Raw genomic sequence first — 19,336 nt, forward strand, 5'->3', positions numbered from 1 at the left:
GGTCTGTGAATTTTCACTGACTGATTTCACATAATTTCCATATAAATGCAAGGAGATTGCTATTATTTAAATTACTGGTTTGTGTATATTTAACTGTTTCTACAGCCTTGAAAAGTACAAGGATGTACTCAGTTTTAAAACTTTTCAAAAGTTAAATTCATCATCTATGATAAGAGTATGACTGAAGATTTGTTACAGACCACTGAAGCATTTAACTTATATTCCACTAACCTTTCTGCTCCATCTATCTGAACCTGAGCAGCCTTCTCACAATGCAATCAATGAAATGAGCCTTTCCATTCCTAATGACTGCTGCAGGGATACAAAGTTCTGAGTCCTGTAAATTTAGAAACACTACAATGTACCAAGTTTTAACAGGTAACTTTGAAGACACTTGCCATCGTCTGAGATTTCACATTTCTATATGGCAAATTGTCTGCTGAAAAGAAATACAGAAAAAGAGTGCTAAGTAATTTGATGATAATTAAAATCATGCTCCAAATAGATTGATGATGAACTTCAGGAGTTTATTTTTTCTGTTGGTTTTTGTTTGTTTGTTTGTGGGGTTTTTTATTTAAAGAAATCTAAGAGGATTGTAGAAAGTGTTGTCAGCTTTTGGGTTGGAATTAATTAGAACACTTTATTAATAGCATGCTCAAAACATTTATCACAAAGATCTCATTAACCTTTTGATTCTATAAATTTTAGAAGTAATTTATGTGGCTTCAGTTATGTTTACTTCTCTTCAGTTATGTAAGATTTTTCCATGCACATGATTAGTCAGGCCTCCTTGAGGTAAACAAAAAAAAATTCTGCAGAAAAGAACTTCATTCTTCTGAAGCACAGCATGAATAAAATAGAAAAATGAAAAAGATGTTTTCCTATCATTTCATAAAGTACTTGATGTGGAACTTTAAATATCACAGGATGAAGATAATCTACATACCTGATCAACATCAGGTTTGACAATGGCTAGGACTGTCTAACACTGAGACTGATATTTTGTGCTGATTCCTCCATACCAGTCTAGCTGATAAGTATATTATAGTAAGATGTGCAGTAACAGCAGTAGAAAAGAGTTTATCTAAACTTTATTTCTTAGAAAGCAAAGAGAATAATTTAGTTCAGAAAACTGAGTTACAAACCTTTAGTAATTTTTATATATTTCATCAGAAGCCAGACCTCTTAAAAGTTGTCATATTTAGTTTATATCTTTAATACTTATACTATTGACATTTTACAGTAAGAACATAATTACAGGGTATGCTAAAACTCACACATTAAGTCATCAAGAAAAAATACAGCATAAAGGAAAATAATACTGTTTATCCAACGTTGAATCATAAAATAGCTTTTGCAAATTTTTTAAAAATACCTAAATTATTTTCTAAGTTTAATTCAAAATCAGTACAGCTTTGTTTCTTAATGATTAATCACTTTTAAAACTGGAGTTTGCATCAAAGCAAATAATTGAATTTGTTCTAGAAATTAATCACAAGACCCTAACATGCAAGAGAATCAACAGATTGCTTAGCCCATTTTTTTCCACACAGCCTGATATCCAAATTACTGCAGTAAATTCTTTGTGCATGTGTATTTTAGGTTTTCATAGGGTTAGCATATTTTCCACTATCTACTGCACATCTTGGTTTCTGACCAACATTATCTTACAGAGTGGTCCCACAGGATCCATGACCTAGTTCACAGCTTGAAAGAGTCCCAACAGACATGGACAACTCATCAAAATGGGGATGGTTCTTATTTACTGTGTCTCACAAAACATTTGAGTCACTGGACTTGCAGTGCATGCACAGAGAACAGCAATTTATAAGCTGTGAGACCTAACTCATGATCCATGAGCATAAGTTGTGCTCAGGGCCTTCAGTATAAGGCAGCTTGTGGCATTTATTTGCACTTCTCAGCTCTGCCCCACTTCACTTTGCAGAAGAAGCAGCCACAGTTGAGCTCTGCGACCTAAAACAAACTAACGCCTCTGAAAGTTTGGCACACATAAGATAACATTTCCCAAAACTCTCCTTTCACGCATTTAACATACTTTTAAGTATCAGAAATACAAATACTGGAACAACAAATGATGAATGCTTTGGGTTTGGTTTTGTTTTTTTGTTTTTGGCATGAGTCAGTAAGTTCATAAATACCACCGTGATATGTTCTTATATACTATTGCAGTATTTTCAGTGATGTGACTACTTAGATGTCTACCTTTGCAAAGCCACATCTAGATAGCTGCTAAATAGTATTCACTCTTGTCCCCTTTACCTGTAAACCAAAGCAAAAGAAATAGAATTTTTGTAATATTTTTAAAAGAAATCATTTGAGAAGAGTCAAAAAAGGACACAACAATGAGAAGTTATTTGTATGTCTAAAACATGAGCCATTGGGCATGTGTTTGTGCAAGTATACTGGCTTTGAGAAGGAATGTATCTTTGTAATGTGGATTCAAAGAAGGGTAGGAAGGGAAGGGAATAGGTTTTTTGTTTACCAAATGAGAAAAAGGGACATTTATGTTTTCCAGTTGAGTGGATGTGGCACTGTAGGAAACTCCTGCCCAGCACAAGATGAAATATCTCTGTGCAGAGTTAGAAGCAAGTCCAGCATGCATTTACAGCACACATTACACACTCCTCCAAGAAATTATTTTTTTTGTTTATATAGTGTGCATCAACTATTTCATCAGTAAGAAAGCTTAAGGGATATCTTATTTTGATTTCTGTGCATTTTCTGGTACATGCCACCTTGTTGAACATGCATGGGTTTGCATGTGAACATTGTCTTGGCCTCTGTATTTTTTCACCATTCATATTTTATTCCTATTTTTCATTTTGCTTTAGATTTCCTGAAAGAGTTTTTAGTTCAAAAACCGTAGAAGAGTAATCTCAGTCTAGCGCAGCCCCCTGCAATAGGAGAGAGTTCTCTATAATTTAACTTTCAAACTTTCCTTTAATTTCAAACTTAAGAAACAAATTTCACTACCTTTTTTAGAGCGCTCAGCTTTCTTTATAGATTTTCTTCAAATGTTTAACCTAATTTTACTTCTGTTCTAACATTTGGCTCTTCACATGCATCACTTCTGCTCTAGCATTTCACTATGCTATTTTTTCTGATTCTTAAAACAAATCCATGCTTTCATTTCACAGTTACATCCTCCTAATATGTAAATAGTTATATTTCAGTCTAAATCACAATTTTGCAAAGCTTGAAATGTATTTTGTTTCAGCATTTCTTCATTGTCTGACCATACAGCACCTTAATTGTCTGTCCTTACAGCACCTGAGTACTTTTATGTGTTCTTTAGTTTCCCTGTGATCTGTATGAACTGCATATTGAATTGCAATTGTACATTCAAGTATATTGAATTGCACATATTCTTCTTCATATACTTTACTGGTCACTAACCTTTATTAATTTTAGTATAATAACTACAATTTTAAAGTATAAAGGTAACTTTAAATGGTGAAAGACTTTTTACATGCACTACTATAAATATTTTTTTGCACATCTTATCAGATTTCTCACTTTTTTCTGCAGTCCAAGATGTTTGTACTCTGAAATATCAAGCAACACCTTAGGAAAAGCAGGCTTCATCTCCAATATTTATATTTTGAAAAACCTTTCCTTTTATTCCATCTTAATAATGACACACAATGATGTACTTTAGCAATAGGGTGCAGTGCAACAGCTTTAAACTCATGGAAAATTTTTAGTAGAAAATTTCCATGTCCATGTATTTTTTTCAACATTCTGGATTTGTGGTGCATTTGTGGCCCACAGAGTAGCCTTCAGTGGGTTTTTCACTGAACATTCTCAGTCTTGCAGAAATAAAGGTGTGCTGTGACTTAGGCTGAGAATAGAAAATGGGAACCTTGACACAACTGAGAGGTGGGCCAGTGCCAGCTTCATGAACAATGTGAAGTGCAAGGTCCTACACCTGGGTCAGAGCAATCCCAGGCACAGCTACAGCTTAGGTGGAGAAGAGATTGAGAGCAGCCCTGCGGAGAAGGACTTGGGCGTGTTGGTCGATGAGAAAATGAACATGAGCTGGCAGTGTGCGCTCGCAGCCCAGAAAGCCAACCATATCCTGGGCTGCATCAAAGAGAGCGTGACCAGCAAGTGGAAGGAGGTGATCCTACCCCTCTACTCTGCTCTCATGAGACCCTATTTGGACTACTGTGTGCAGCTTTGATGCCCTCAATAAAGAAGGACATGGAGCTGTCAGAGCAAGTCCAGGGGAGGGCCACAAAGATGACCAGGGGGCTGGAATACCTCCCATATGAAGACAGGCTGAGGAAGTTGGGTCTGTTCAGCCTGGAGAAGAGAAGGTTGCATGGAGACCTCATAGCAGCCTTCCAGTATCTGAAGGGGGGTTATAGGGATGCTGGGGAAGGACTCTTCATTAGGACTGTACTGATAGGGGTAATGGGTTAAAACTTAAACAGGAGATATAATGAAGAAGCTCTTTACTGTGAGAGAAGATAACAATTATAAAGTCTTCTATGATGTAGTGGCCATTTTATCTGTTTTTCAAAATTTAAAACTTTAATAGTCGTCTGTCCATAGATTTGACAAGTATTCTATTTGAGAGCCTGGGGTTTTCTTTGCAGTAGAGCTGGAAATAAACTGTCAGGGGAAATCAAGGGGTATAAAAAACTCTCTGTGCTGCGGACTTTTAGTAGTGAAGGGCTGGGGTGCCTTGGCTGTGAGTCCAATGGTGGACTCACATTGGTGTTTGAGTTAAGGCTGAGAGAAATCAAATTTCCACAGTTGTTTTCATAGAAGGTGTGGGAAGTATGTTCCCATCCCTAGTCACGATAGACAAGGCTGATATTCAGGTTCTCCTCTGAGGAAGAGGAGAACTCTCTCTGGAGAGAGTGGGGTCCCTGACCTCTGTCTGGTTCAGCCAAACTTTGTGGCAAGAGCTGAGATGGAGAGCCTGGAGTTACAGTGGAAGGAGCTGGAAAGAGCCTTCCAAAATAATCAAAGGCTTGATGCTCCTGTCTTGGCTGAAAAATATTGATTCCAGGTTTGGCTCTTGCTTTAGGTATCAGAGGATGGATCTCCACCAGAAATTTTATAACCTTGTTCAAGTTCTACCTTGTGACTCCTAACGGTGGCATCCAGCAGCTGCACGATAATGTTACATCTTGGTACACTGTGTAACAACTTTCCACTTACGTATTTTTTACTCACACCTAAACACATTGCAGATACCTCATGTGTTCATGCATCTACATGGTAGCTGTTAGCCCAGATTTTGCTTGTTATGCTCAAATTCTCAGATTCAGTCATGGGGCAGCTTAGGCTGACCATTAGACAGGGCCACAGGATGTTAGTGAGAAGGCCCCTTAAAAAGTAACAGACATTTTTTTCTGATTTCTGGTATATAGTGACTGAGTAGTTTCATCTTGTTAGTAGTATCCTGATAGTGGAAAACTTCTATTCCTCATGTTCTTTATATTCACTTATATCTCCTCCTTATTATAAGTGTGTGTACACACATGCATGCACACAGATCTACTGTGAAAATTTCTGTCAAGATATGCACCAATTAGGATGCATTAAAATTACAGCTGCCTAGTAGGTATTTCATTCTATCCATGCTTAAGACCAGATGCTTTCACTGAGCTGCAACTAAAGACTTTTTTCTTTTGATGGTGGTAAATGTAACAGGAATTTTAATAAAGTGGTGTTCTATAGTACTAGCAGAGTAGAGTGAAATATTTTTCTTCTCTCTGGAACACCAGAAACAACACTCATGAGAACTACAAGAAGAGTTTGGTGTCATGGTTTAAACCCAGTCAGGTAACTCATTCACTCACTCCCCTCTTCTTGCCCTCCCCCTACTCCCAGAGGGACGGAGAGGAGAATTGAAAAAAGAATGCAACTCCCCCGGGTTGAGATAAGAACAGTTTAGTAACTAAGGTATAACACAAATCACTACTGCTACCACCAATGATAATAATGATAAAGGAAATAACAAGGGAAGAGAATACATCACCTCACCACCAGCCAACCGATAACTTGCCCCCCCCAGCCCGACCAAGCACTGACTGATACCTCCTCCAACCCTGCAGTCTCCCAGCCCTTCCGGCTCGCTCCCAGTTACCTCCTGGGCATGACATGCTGTAGTATGGAATACCTCTTTGGCTAGTTTGGGTCAGGTGTCCTGTCTCTGCTTCCTCCTGGCTTCCCCTCCTCCCTGGCAGAGCATGAGGCTCACAAAGTCCTTGGCCAAACCAAAACATCGCTATCAGCTCTGTTCCCGAGCCGAAAGTCAAAACACAGCACTGCACCAGCTACCAAGAAGGAGAAACATGACTGCTACTGCTGAACCCAGGACAGTTTGGTATATTAATTCTCTGTGTATAATAGCTGGAATTATAAAAGGCCGCAGCACATTTAATTTTTGCACTGACCAGAACTATGCCACTCTGCTACTGTAAAGAATGCTGTATTACTTTGCTTTTTTTGGTTGTTTGGGTTTGTTTGTTTGTTTGTTTTTTGTTTAACAAGCTTAGATACGCTGCTCTAAAATTGCCAAAATGAACAGTTTACCACTTCAGCAAGTAGAATTTGTTCACGTTTTGCTCCTCATCAACACACAAAGGTTAAAGGGCTTTTTAACACAATGGAAGAAAATTAAAAGCAAACGCAAATCTATCATTCTTGCTAAATGTTGCTATTTTTAGGGTCTAATGGATTTATTCTTAGTATATAAAATGCTCCATTTCAGATCATGGTTGCCATTCCTCAGTTAAGAATTCACAAAAGTGTCATGTAAATGTACATAGTTTATTCCCATCATATTAAAGGTCTGGGAAATTTGCCAATGAATGAAATCTTGTATTCCATAGGAAAAAACAAACGAATCCTTCTGTGACTTCTATGAGAGATTCATTCCTTAAACTGACATAGTCATAAATCTAAATTAGAGCAAACAGCACAGTCAGGGTAATATCTAATCAGTCTTTCAGCTCAGGATTTCAGAGGCTTGAAATGTTGACTACTTAATAAGGCAAAGAGTATCCAAACCTTTAAAGGCAGACATGAATGAGCTTTGTGTTCAACCTACTTTCCTCTTTGGAAATCAGAAGCTGGTGCTGCCGCTAATCTCTGCTTTTTTATGTGTACCAGAAGGCAAGCTTGTGGCTTTAATAACTTAAGAGGGTTTTTGTCATGTTACAGTTACCAACAGCTGACTTAGTGCACAGCCAGGGAATGAGGCAGACGTACGACCAGATGAAAGAGTAATCTCAGGAGCATTGACCTTACAGGAAAAAGTAAAAAAGGGGGGAAAAAAAGTGCTTCAACTCAATATCTCTGGCTTCTGGCAGTATGACCAGAGCATCATATGCCTGTGTGATTCCAAAAAAAATCCCATCAAGGTTTCACATGCACTTCATTACTATGTCACAGCTTGTATTCATTTCTACCTGGGAATGACAGCATGTTCCTCCTCTTTATTTAATGGTCACAGGAAAAGCAGTTAGAGCATAATTTGGACTGCTGGGTTCTTACACGTCACTTTTTCTGTTTTTCATATGTGGTAACAAATTGGTTTTCTGTGTTATGCCCCAAATGCCCAAGGTAAAGCAGAATTGAACTGAAGAAACTGCATAGGATACATTGATGGCACAGTCAGAGTCTCTTATTTTACAATGATCTTAGTATTTATAATCTCCTTAAAATTGAAGAAAATATTGTAGAGACTCTAGAACCCAAGTAGATAACAGTCAGTATCAGTATGGAAATCTGGCTTGAAACTGGTGGGGAAAGAAAAAAATACCAGAGACCATTTAAATTCTTACTCTCCACTTTAATCTTGAACAAACCTTCCCCCCCCCCCCCCCCCCCGCTGGTCTTCCCAGTTTGTGAGAATTTGCATTTAAAACTTTTGATATCATCCTTCTGCATCAGTGTCCATCAGTGTACACCGACAGTGTGGTTGTTTTTGCAGAATAAATTAATGCACATATCATGTCATTTAAACATCCAGTAAACTTGACAGACATGGAAGCTTTCTTATTTATGCCTTCTGAGGTTAAAAAAAAGAAAAGAAAACAAACAAAACCAACCCTTTTTAAAAAAGAAAATAAAGATTGCATTACCAAGATCTTTAAAATGCATCTTTAAGAACAGATATCAAAAAGATGGAGAGGGAAAAGCATTTTTCTCTCTCATATTTTAAAAGTTCAAGGTAGAACTCTCAATTTTTTTCTCTAATCAACACATTCTACCTTAAAGTTAATTCTAAAAAGTACTCTCTCTTATAAACTTTATTTAAGAGTTTTGAAATTCAGAAACACCCATAAAATTATGCTAATTCTGGATATAAAATTGTGAGAATCAGTCATGAAAGCGTATGTACCTCTGCTCTGAAAACCTGAGGTGTAGGTTACTGAACCCAGGGTTTGTGTGTTTCTTGCAAAATGAAATGTATGTTTAATAATTTGACTATCTTAGCAGAGTCTGAGCAGACCAGTGCAGTAATACCTCTTAGTTATGAGCAGTCAATGAGAAACTAACACAAAAAAAGTAAAATTTTCCCAAGAACCTCCAGTATTCTATGATAACTCAGAAGTATACATGTGAAACCAGCTGGTGCCTACAAGAAAGTTCATCACTTTGAACCCCTTCTAGTTTTACAGAAGAGTTTTTGTTGTGTCGTGGAGTCAAGTCTCCTTAAAAGTGAATGGCTGGTCAGATTATTCTCATCAACAGAATGGTAACTGCAGCAGGACCTGCATGGAATGTGCTGTGAATCAATTAATATGTGCAGAACTGGTTAATTCTTGCTGTACAGCTGTTTGGCAAGGCTGTCAGCGTTGGCTGAGAAAGGCAGAGTTCTCATGTATCAGCTTTGTATACCCTGCTGTAGATCACTGATCCATTGAGAGGACAGTGGGTTAGGAACAGTCCTCCTTTCTGTAACTGGAAGAGAGGGCTAAAAACTGTCCCAGCACCCCTTCTGTGTAAAGGTAAGGAAACTAAGCAGGGCAAAGAGAGCTGAGGTTTCTCAATCTTGGGAGGGATAAACTAAAATAATTTCCAGCTGAACGTAAGAAATTTATCTTACTATTATCTTGGCATATAGTACAGTCATTCATTTAAAAATCTCTGGTTCACATCTGATCCATTTTAAAGCAAAACAAAATTTGTAATGTGCCAGATTTTATTAGATTTTTTTTTTTTTTTTTTTTCTGCACATCATGGAGTTACCAATGACATAGCTGACACTTCTTTCTTTGATTTGTTCTTTGGGTTCTGGGGTTGATATAACTCTATGCATTTTTCATCATAAAAAGTATTAATGCCAATACCTAGTCACCAATTAAAAATTCTAGTTCAAAACCAGGATCTCTTCTATCCAACCTGGTTGGTATTTAAAGTTTATTTTGATAGCTCCAAGGTGTTCCAACCAATTGAAATGTCACCCTCTGACAGACACTGCACTGTATTTAACACATTTCAGTTTCCAGTGAACTCAAATCTAAAGAGAATGATGGAAGAAATAAAAGTAATAGAAATAAAAATAGAAATAGAAATAAATAGAAATAGAAAGTAGGAAGGAGGTAGAAAAAGTAAAAAAAAACAAAACAAACAACCCTTAAATGTCTGTTGGGTCTTCTTGATGTTCCTTCTTTCTTTATATTTGTTTCAGATCACTAATCAAACCCACTTTCCTAATAGCAAGCTGGAAGAAGTGTTTAGTTGTTGCACTATATGTAGAGTGTATGCCGGTGGATGGTGGATGAGAACTCAATACAAAATATGATCATTTATCCTCTGCTTTGCTTAACAAACACAAAGGAGCTGTTAACTTCTACAAGATAGTCTAACCTGAAGGCTGAGATTGCTATTGAAGGAGTCAGGATCCTGCATAAGGTCAGCACTGAAATCTCACCCACAGACTGACACGTAACTCATTCATATCCAGTGTGGAAGACACTTCCTACAGGGAAGTGTGCTTTTAACAACCCACCAGATACAACTTGATGGAGTTTAAAAACTCAGTTTATCATAATGCAACAATGCAACCTTGATTTGACAAAGTCCGGAATGTAGGAAATTTCTAAAAATGTATTAAACTTCCTGATAACTGAAAATGAACAGAAGCACAACACTGGCAATGGCTGTCTCCAAAATAGCAGCAACTTGATGAGGAGCTAATAAAACACAGAAGTTTGTAGTCTAACAATTCAGGAGAATGATTTCATACTCTGTACTCACTGGACCTAATATAATATCTTGGACAAAGAGAGAAGACAAAGCTTTGAGAGCACTAAAAAAGCACTACCTACATGAGCACAAATGTTTTTTTCATATCCAGCTTTTCCTCAGTGGCTAGAAATTTTGGTCCCAATTAGACATGTTTTTAAAGCACTTGGATTTTTTTTTTTTCATAGCCTCAACTTTTGCATTCAAAAATATATTATGAAAAGGACATTTAACCACGTAATTTAAAATCAACAGTGGCTTCTGAAATTTTCCAATAAAAACAATACAAGATTGCAAAAAAAATTGCATTACATCTAACAATTTGCATTAAAAAAAATATTTATGAAACAAAGATTTATGTTATCTATTAAACATTGTTTCGATAGGAGTGAACCATACATTCAAATTCCTTTCATCTCTATTTCAGATTAATTTTAGATTTCATATCAGATTCAACAAATATAACAGAAAATTGCATCCATTATCAATTAAGCAGGTATAACTATTTATATACCCTCTTCTGACTCCAGCAAATGAACTGAAGTCAGTGCAGTAGGCTACTACTAAATTATTTTAATCTGAGATTTAAAATAATAAATCCCAGAGTTGTAAAGATTCCATGATATCTGTGTGGTCTGTTTGTGCCCATATATTCTGGAAGCTGCAATATTAATATGTCTCAGAGACCCCTCTTGTCAAAAATTCAGATATGTGGTACTGTCTGGTGAAAAGCCAGTAGAAAGATTGTTTATGTTTTTTTCAATTTAATTGCTTGTAAAACTGAATCAATATTAATAACAGTAGTTGACAAATAGGTAAGCGAAATCAAGGAAGTCTACTGTAGAAACAGCAATAGAGCATTAAATTCGTACAGCTGCAAGCTTGACAGCAGTCACCATGTATCTGAAAATCCATTTTACTTCCTGTCTTATGCATATGGTTACAGCTTGCTTTTCAAATAAATCTGATCAACATTTTGTAGTATTTGAACATTTTCCCATCTGGTGGATTGGAAACTCATTTTACCTGATTTAGTGAGGCTAGGAGCACACCAGCCTGAATGGTTTTAGATTTGTATTTGGAACTTCTGGTTTTTTGCAATCACTCATATGCCCCATAACATGTTCCTAATTTTACAACAGATTAATTTATGTTTTAAAGCTAATAAACCAGGTGTCACAGTGCTTGGTTATTCTTTGTTGTGTTACAGTATTTTATTGTAAAGGGTTATACTTACTGAGTGTCTGTGTATTTTATATCAAAAAATGAAATGGTTTTAATTTTTTGAGGCATTTTGCTTCTCTGCTATAATCTTAACCTTCTAAAATGCATCTGACTATCCCCAAAATATTAATTAGCTCATATGCAGCTCTTACTTGCATTGCACAGAATATTGCTTGCAACCAATTACTCTAATTTTTTTAATTAAATTAAGGCTTTAGTATTTCCTGTGCTGATTTTTACTTCATCAGTCTTATTGTTTAATGACCCCCAAATAACAATACAGTGCAGCTATGGGAATACATGCAAATGGGAATATCTTAAGAAATATCTCAGCACCACAACTGTTACGGATACCACTCTTTCTGATCACTAGAAACTACAGTAATACATAGTGTAGAAACCAGTCTTCCAGTGTTCCACTCAAATCCTGAATCTGACCACTGATGTATAGAAAGCAGAGAAAAAAAATAAATAAAAAGGGAATTTATAATCTTGTAATGGACATTTTTGCATATTACATGTTTCTGCTTCTAATATTTTAATCCAAACTATTTTTGTTAGCCTGTGACCAATCAATCTGTGCAGCCAGAATGTATCCCGTTGTTGCTTTTGTCCCCAGTCATTTTTCTTCAGGAATTTAGTATGTTTCTGAATTTCTTCTTGTCTTGACATTATACAAGGCTGACAATATTGTCCATGTTGCTATCCTCCCACATGGCAGCCGGTGATTAGAGCAGATACAAACAGATATTGAAGTCCCTCATTGGATGGCCTACACTAGGTGCCACCTTCACATTATTAAAACATCAATCACTGTAGAGCCCTTGTGGTGTGCAGGGAGCTGCTGAACTAAATGAAGCAATATGAACCTCTCTGTCAAACCAGTAGAAAACATGCTAAGATTATTTCAGGAGTTTCCCTTTGCCTCTCAGATATCACTTAGCTCTTCAATATAATTCAGAATGTTTTCCTTATTGCATTACACAGTGTTTAAAACCATCCTCCTATAATAATGTAAGTAACCTTTGCTTTAAATAACCATCACCATCATCCATTTTCAGCTACCATGTATCAAATCTGTTTAAATGATTTTAACAGGAAGCATCTCCCTCATCTTTTTAGCAAATGTCTCCTTGCTCTCTTCACATCTATGCATATTGCTGGTTCTCCTTATTTTCATCCAATATGCATGCTAGTTTGCTTATTCAGCAGGACCCAACAGGTCGTATGTAGAGAGCAGAGCTTCATATGACAATAAAGGTTTTTGAACGGAAGTCTCTTGCTCAAGGAAAATATGCTGCAATTGTTTAGTGGCTGATACCACCCCGTATCTTAATGAAAGCAGTAATGGCAGCTATGTCTTCTGTTAATCTGAATGTTGCTGGGTTGTATAAAATGTGGTGTGAACATACAACAGATTGAGCTTCACAGAAAATGCAGCTGGGAGAGAGCCATAACAAGTAGATCACATACAAGCTGCTGTGTCAGACAGTCTGTTTCTCAGATCAAGCAACCTGGACATGTACTCCATAAGAATTATAAATATCTAGGGAATTAAAAAGATTAAAGTATTGATGTGTATGGATGATCTGAAGACTAAGCTGTGAGGCAGATTTTGAGCTAGCCTTATGTGTCACTTGGACACATACATGTAGGTAATATTTTAGACATCAATAGCCTTTGTATCTGTTCCAAAATCTGATTTTGAGGGGATTTGAGCTTCTAGGCAATGTTTCTTTGAAAATCCTACTCTGTGGTATCATTCATTTTATATCATGGCAGTTCTGTATCCTATTTAAGCACCATTTTATTTTTCCAAAATTAAAAAGGGTGGTGATTTTTAGGGAGTATTTAGCTGAAGAACAGCTGAAGGACAGCTACATTTAGATCTTAAGTCTTGCTTATGAGGCAAGATAAAGTTTAAAGAAGATAAATAAATCCAAAAAAAAGGGCAATAAAAGGTAATTTAATTAGAGACCTGGCAACAAAAGTATGGTTTTTTTTTATAGCATTATCCATTGATAAATACTCTTTCACCTTTCTCTGCATGGGAGTTTGTCAGTTTTACATCCAAGAATTTCTTGGCATCACTGAACAAAAAAGTCACACATATAATATAGACCAAGGCTGAAGGCAGTTTAGCAGGATTAAGTATTAGCACATCAAAACCACTTGGGATATATTTCTTCCTTTTATAAAGCAAATTAATGTAAGTAGTCATTAAAGAAACAGGTATATTAAAACAGAATCAAAGCTATACATCAAACCTCATTGAAAATCTATGGGAATAATGCCTTTACAATAATGTATGACTTGACCTTCAATTCCAAATATACGTTAGACACTTCTAGCTGCGATTCATTCCAAATTAGTAAACTATACAAAGCGATTTACTGCTGTGAACTGACATGGTCCGGATCATCACCAAAAACATATGCCTATCTTTTTAAGGACCTAATCCACTCTCCCTTGATCGTGATTCTATTCAGTTTATCTTTCCAAAGAAAACCACAATTCAGTGCTTCCTTTCTAAACACTTGGGAGACATTGTACATAAAAACTGGACAGTGAAGACAGTTAGGTTCTAGTAGTGGAAGTTAGTTGTTTCTTAGGATATTTTTTAGATGTTCTTATAGTATATGACCTAGGGAGTATGTGCAGGTATTATGAACTACAAAAACCACTCAAAGCAATTAGGAATAGGTAGATGGCTTGTGGGGAATTAATGCATTCCCTTTACCACTTTTCACCTCACTGGGTTGTTCAGAAGGAAACAGGTGTTAATTTTTCTCCTTCTTGTTCTGGGGAGGGGCAACTTCAAATCCCCAATTACAATATCCAACTTAACTTCTAAGACAGAATCTTATAATTGCAACCATTATTTTATTTACTTAATACACAGTTTCCTAGACAGACTAGCACACAGATAGACAATATTATCAGTTTATTAGTAATAGATGTAATTTCAGGGGCGTAACTTTGTTATGCAGAAAATGCTACCTTCCTCCTATTTTCCTGAAAATACCTCCAAAAAAAGATTATCTCAGATAAGGTGATATAATTGACTAATCCACCCTAGCTAAGATTCCTTTTCTGAAAATGCACTACAAATCTCTCCCTGGCTCTAAATTACTTTCTTTGGCTGTGAATGGGTGCCTAGGCAAGAAGGCGAGAACATGATAGGATTATGTTATACTTCCTCCTAGCATGTTCTCATGCTTCTACCTTGTGTAGAGACTTCCTAAGCCATCTGTTATTCTGCAGCTCTTACAGGATTTCTTTTGTCAGCTCCTCCAGTTTCCTTTGGATCAACAAAAACTTGTAGTGTCTACAATATCTTTTGACTAGAAGTTTGCTATCACTACTGGTGGATGTCATCAGCAGGAAATGAGATAAAGGTATCTAATAACTTTGTGAGCAATGTCACCACCACACAGAGTATGTCTGCACCGCAGTTAGATTTTTCTAGGTATCCCTTAGGCTTGCTTTTCTCTAGCTACTTGGTTTACCAGGAGGTGAAACAATTCTGTTAAGAAATTCATCCATAAAGTTCTGAGTGTCCCAAATGGGACACAAAACATTGGATTTGAGACTGCTGTAGCTTCACTACTGTTAATGTACAAACTAATTGGATTAAGTTCAGTCATGCCTCCTGATTCCTTGCACAATAAGAAAATTTCCAAAAGGAAAACAAAGCCACAGCTGAATGGGAATGGGATCTGAGAAATAATACAGAGTAGTAGCTGTCCAGAATTATGCAAAGCAGAAACTGTCCTTTGTTCATTCCAGCTTTACAGATTACCAAAATATGATTCAAAATTCATCTTTTATGGCACATAAGTAAACAACCAATTTTCTTACAAAATCAATCAATCAATAAGCAAAACTGATTCTTCTAGGAGACCAGCAATATTGTGAATGAGTCCAAATAATTTTTCACCCAGGAATGAGAAGCTAACATTGTACTTCCTTTTTAATGTCCTATTCATACGTAGCAACTACTGTGACTTACCCACAGAGAGTGGAGTTTAGTCTTAGGATATATTTGTTTAGGATATTGAGCATTTAGTTATATTTTTCTTAAAGGATACACAATCATTATCAATACATTCTATCACTGACTTCTCTGACTTATGTTCTATGTGGTTGAGTGATTAAATCTTTTTCAAATTATTTATGTACAGTCTGCTTTTGAACTATCTTCCTGAAATGACATCTAAATAGTTTTGAAACTATGTATTAAACTCTCACTGAAAATAATTGTTGCTATCACACATTTAGCATAACATAAAAGAATGCATTTTGCTAAACTATAAACTTTTGCTGTTTAATAATTTAATTATACAGCAAAAGTTTAAGGTGCTAATAAAAGACAGACAACTCATTTTCAAATAATCAAAAAAGTTCTAATGTTCAGTAAAAATAATTGTCTTCAAATTAATATCAGTATATTATATTGCTAAAATATTTAAAATATAAGAAGCAAAACAAATCACAATGTTCTGAATAAGAAACCAGTAGATAAAGCTAAATTCCAATTCTACATAATCCATTCAAAATAGATTTTCTAAAGATGGTTCTGAACTACGAGCATTTCAATGACTATAGCAAAAAATATTTCTCTGTCTGTTTGATGAAGGTGTCAGTCCTGATCAATAAGGACTCAGGTAAATAGTTTTCAATAAAATAAAATCCTTCTGCATGATTATCTCTGTAGAACAAGAGCTTCATATCTCTGTAGCACAAGAGCAAAAATGCATATCTGTAGGAAGTGTAGGGTGAGAGTAGAAGACATTATCATTAATTACTTCTGAACAGCAGTGGAAGTGCTTCAAGGTTGTTTGCTGTCTGCAGACTTGTCAGTTTCTTCGTGCAGTGTGTCACAAGGGAGCAATTTTTGAAGCAATACCAACACTCAAAAAAAAAATAAAAATCAATATGATGTATGACTCTAATCTCTGCTTTGCAGATGTTAATGCCCTGTTGTGGGAAAATCACCACTGGGGGAGGAAATTAAAGAAAACTGGGATCTAACAGAAGTTTTAATATTATAGAAACCTTCCTAGGGTAAAATAATTGCCACTTTCATGACGGTTGGTATGCACGGAATCTACTCCACCATGGTTCCCTAGGCAACACAACTTGTTAGCCTACAGGAGCAAGGAAGGGTGGTGCAGAGTGGAGACACGGCAGCCAGGCTCTGTTGTACTCCCTGCAGGATTGGGAACTTGATGGTACCGTGCAGCTGATGAGCTGCATAGCAGCTGTCAAATCAGAAATATAAGAGAAGATGTCTGTTGCTAAGCCAACAACTGTGGCAAAATCACTTTCCATAGGTGAACCTTGTTCATTATAATCTCATTATAATAGTAATACACCTCCATTCCGAAGTTCCACCTCCAAGATACGATCACTCTTCACCAAGCATGCACTTTATTTTTTTTATCAGCTATATCTTTAAACAAGAAGCGAGAGAATTTTACACTAATCAATAACAAAAGAATGCATGACTGGAGTCACTCAAGTTCCACCTGAGAGTAAAAAAAAGTATAAAAGTGAATGGGGGTAGGGTGGTATTGGGAAAACTCCATTGTAACTTCTGGGATCAATCGATGGGCTGAATCTGTCTTCTTTCCCACCTATTGGTTAAGAACTTCATCTTATGTGCATTAAATAGCTAATTCACACTTGCTGTCACTGCGTATCACTTGAAGCTTCAGGCAGTCACTATCACCAGCAATCATGAACCTTAATTTGTCACAATTTTATATTCATAAAGAGGGTTATTCCATAAACTGTTGGTGTTAGCTTTTTGTGGGAACTAGCAGTCACCAGCAGTGGGTTACATATTTGAATAAAGTGGGAAGACCTGCTGAGGAGACCCCCTTATGCTGAACAAGTCAAACAAATCACCCTCCAAACCATTAGGATTCTTTATTGAAGGGTCCCTATAATGGGATGCTGACAGACTGGTTAGGCATGAGGGTCTCGGCTTTCCTGGGGTGCTGATGGACACGTCAAACACTAGTGGTTGAGAAAATCGACCCCCTCCCTCCCCTTTCAAGTGACACCTGTTTTTTGGCAGTAAGGGAGAAAAGATATCAAAATGTCTAGAGAAGGCAAAGGTGGCCAGTTCATAGGGGAAAAGCATTAATATTGCTGTTAAAGCAAAACTGTTATATAATTGAGCAGATGGAGTGCTTTTACTTTAAAAAAAAAAAAAAAAGTTACAAATATGATCATTTCCACACAAAGTCAAACCTGCTGAGGCTTCTGTACACAGTCCGAGGGTTGTGTCGTATGCGATACTTTCAAAAGTCTGAATACAATAACAGTGCCTTCCATAAACAGTGATACCTTCTAAGGTTATCATTTTGGTTTATGCTCATCAAGAGAAAGCTTGCAGTAACAATATCATGCTTCTGAACTCTGTTTTCAGTCTACAGTATGCTTCAAAAAGATGAAGAGGCTTTCATAAGCCTTAGAACAAGCTGTAGATTGCTACCTTCTGGCACCTATTCTGCCAAGAAACCTCATTTCTGAGAAACTTTTGCTTTAACAAAGAGCAAAGCAGTGGTGTTTCATGGAAGAGAGCATGGACTCCAAGACCTGCACTCCTGAACTCTGGCCACACTGCCTTGGGCGCATCATTTTACAGCTCTTTCTCACTATATGAAGTGAGGATGACTGCATTCTTGACTAGTTTCGCTGTGATTTCCCTATTGCACCCTCTGTGTGAAAATTACATTTCACTGAATAGATAAATAGAGGAATAGATAAATAAATAAAAAATAAATAGGTAGATATTCTACAATGAAAATCATATGGGTTTCTTTTTATTTTGTTTTATAATAAAATATTAAGCTACTTTTGCTAGCCATATTAAACAAACCATGAAAATATGCATATGGAAACAAGGAAATATGCTGCATTGGAGAGACCGTTCATGTTTTTTTAAAATGTTATGAAATGGCAGGACAACAATCAGTCCTCTGTAATTAACTGGGTCAAGGACTTTACTGTTAAAAGAAAATAAAATGTAAAGGGTATAATAACACATACAAATTGACAATTTACTATGATACTTACTTGAAATGGAAAGTGACAGACTACTAAAGTTCTTATTGAAAGAAAGGTTTAAAGGGTCAGTATAACATGTGCATTCTGTAAGCAGAAGCAGGATGACTGATGGAAAGCCTCTGTCCATTCACTAGGTGAATATAAAATTAGAGGTGTGTGGAGTAAGAAGAAACAATATTCTATCTTTGTACACTACTTCAATCTTTCTTTATTTGCTGTTTTTATCTCATTTTATTTTTTTATACTGCCAGAGATTCAGCTTTAATAGAGTCTGAAATATATTTGTAGAAGTATCAAGTGTAGCAGTAGCTTGACTTATTTTTCATGAATTAATCTTTATGATGGGTCAATCTTTTCACCTACTCAACGTAAAGTTAAAAGTATTACATCGTCAAGACAAACATTCACTGGATGGTCACTGCCCCAAGAATGCAAAATGCTGGAAGCTGAGTCAGCTTTCTTTGCTTTGTACATTTTGGAAGTATTGTACACAGCATAGACCTCTGGCTTAGTGTCATCTCAGAGGTGATTTACAAAAAAAAAAAACCACTTTATTGCTCAGACTGTGATTAAAAGATAAAACTCCAAGTTAATGCCTGTAGAAATTGGGCTTTGATAATTTCCTACTGATAAAGAATCAGTGCTTCCCAATTGATGCTTCAAACTGTGTAGCTTTTCCATCAAATTCTACTTTCATGTTCTTTAAATTACTGGCATATTCTTCAACCATGTGTCAGGCGTGTAAGCCTTCCTCTGTCAGAGTGCACACTTGCTAGATTTGATTTTAATCTTTCAC

The sequence above is a fragment of the Pezoporus wallicus genome, unplaced genomic scaffold, assembly GCF_028554395.1.
Source record: "Pezoporus wallicus isolate ANWC-B61680 ecotype Strahan unplaced genomic scaffold, APGP_CSIRO_Pwel_v1 contig_818, whole genome shotgun sequence".
NCBI lineage: Eukaryota > Metazoa > Chordata > Aves > Psittaciformes > Psittacidae > Pezoporus > Pezoporus wallicus.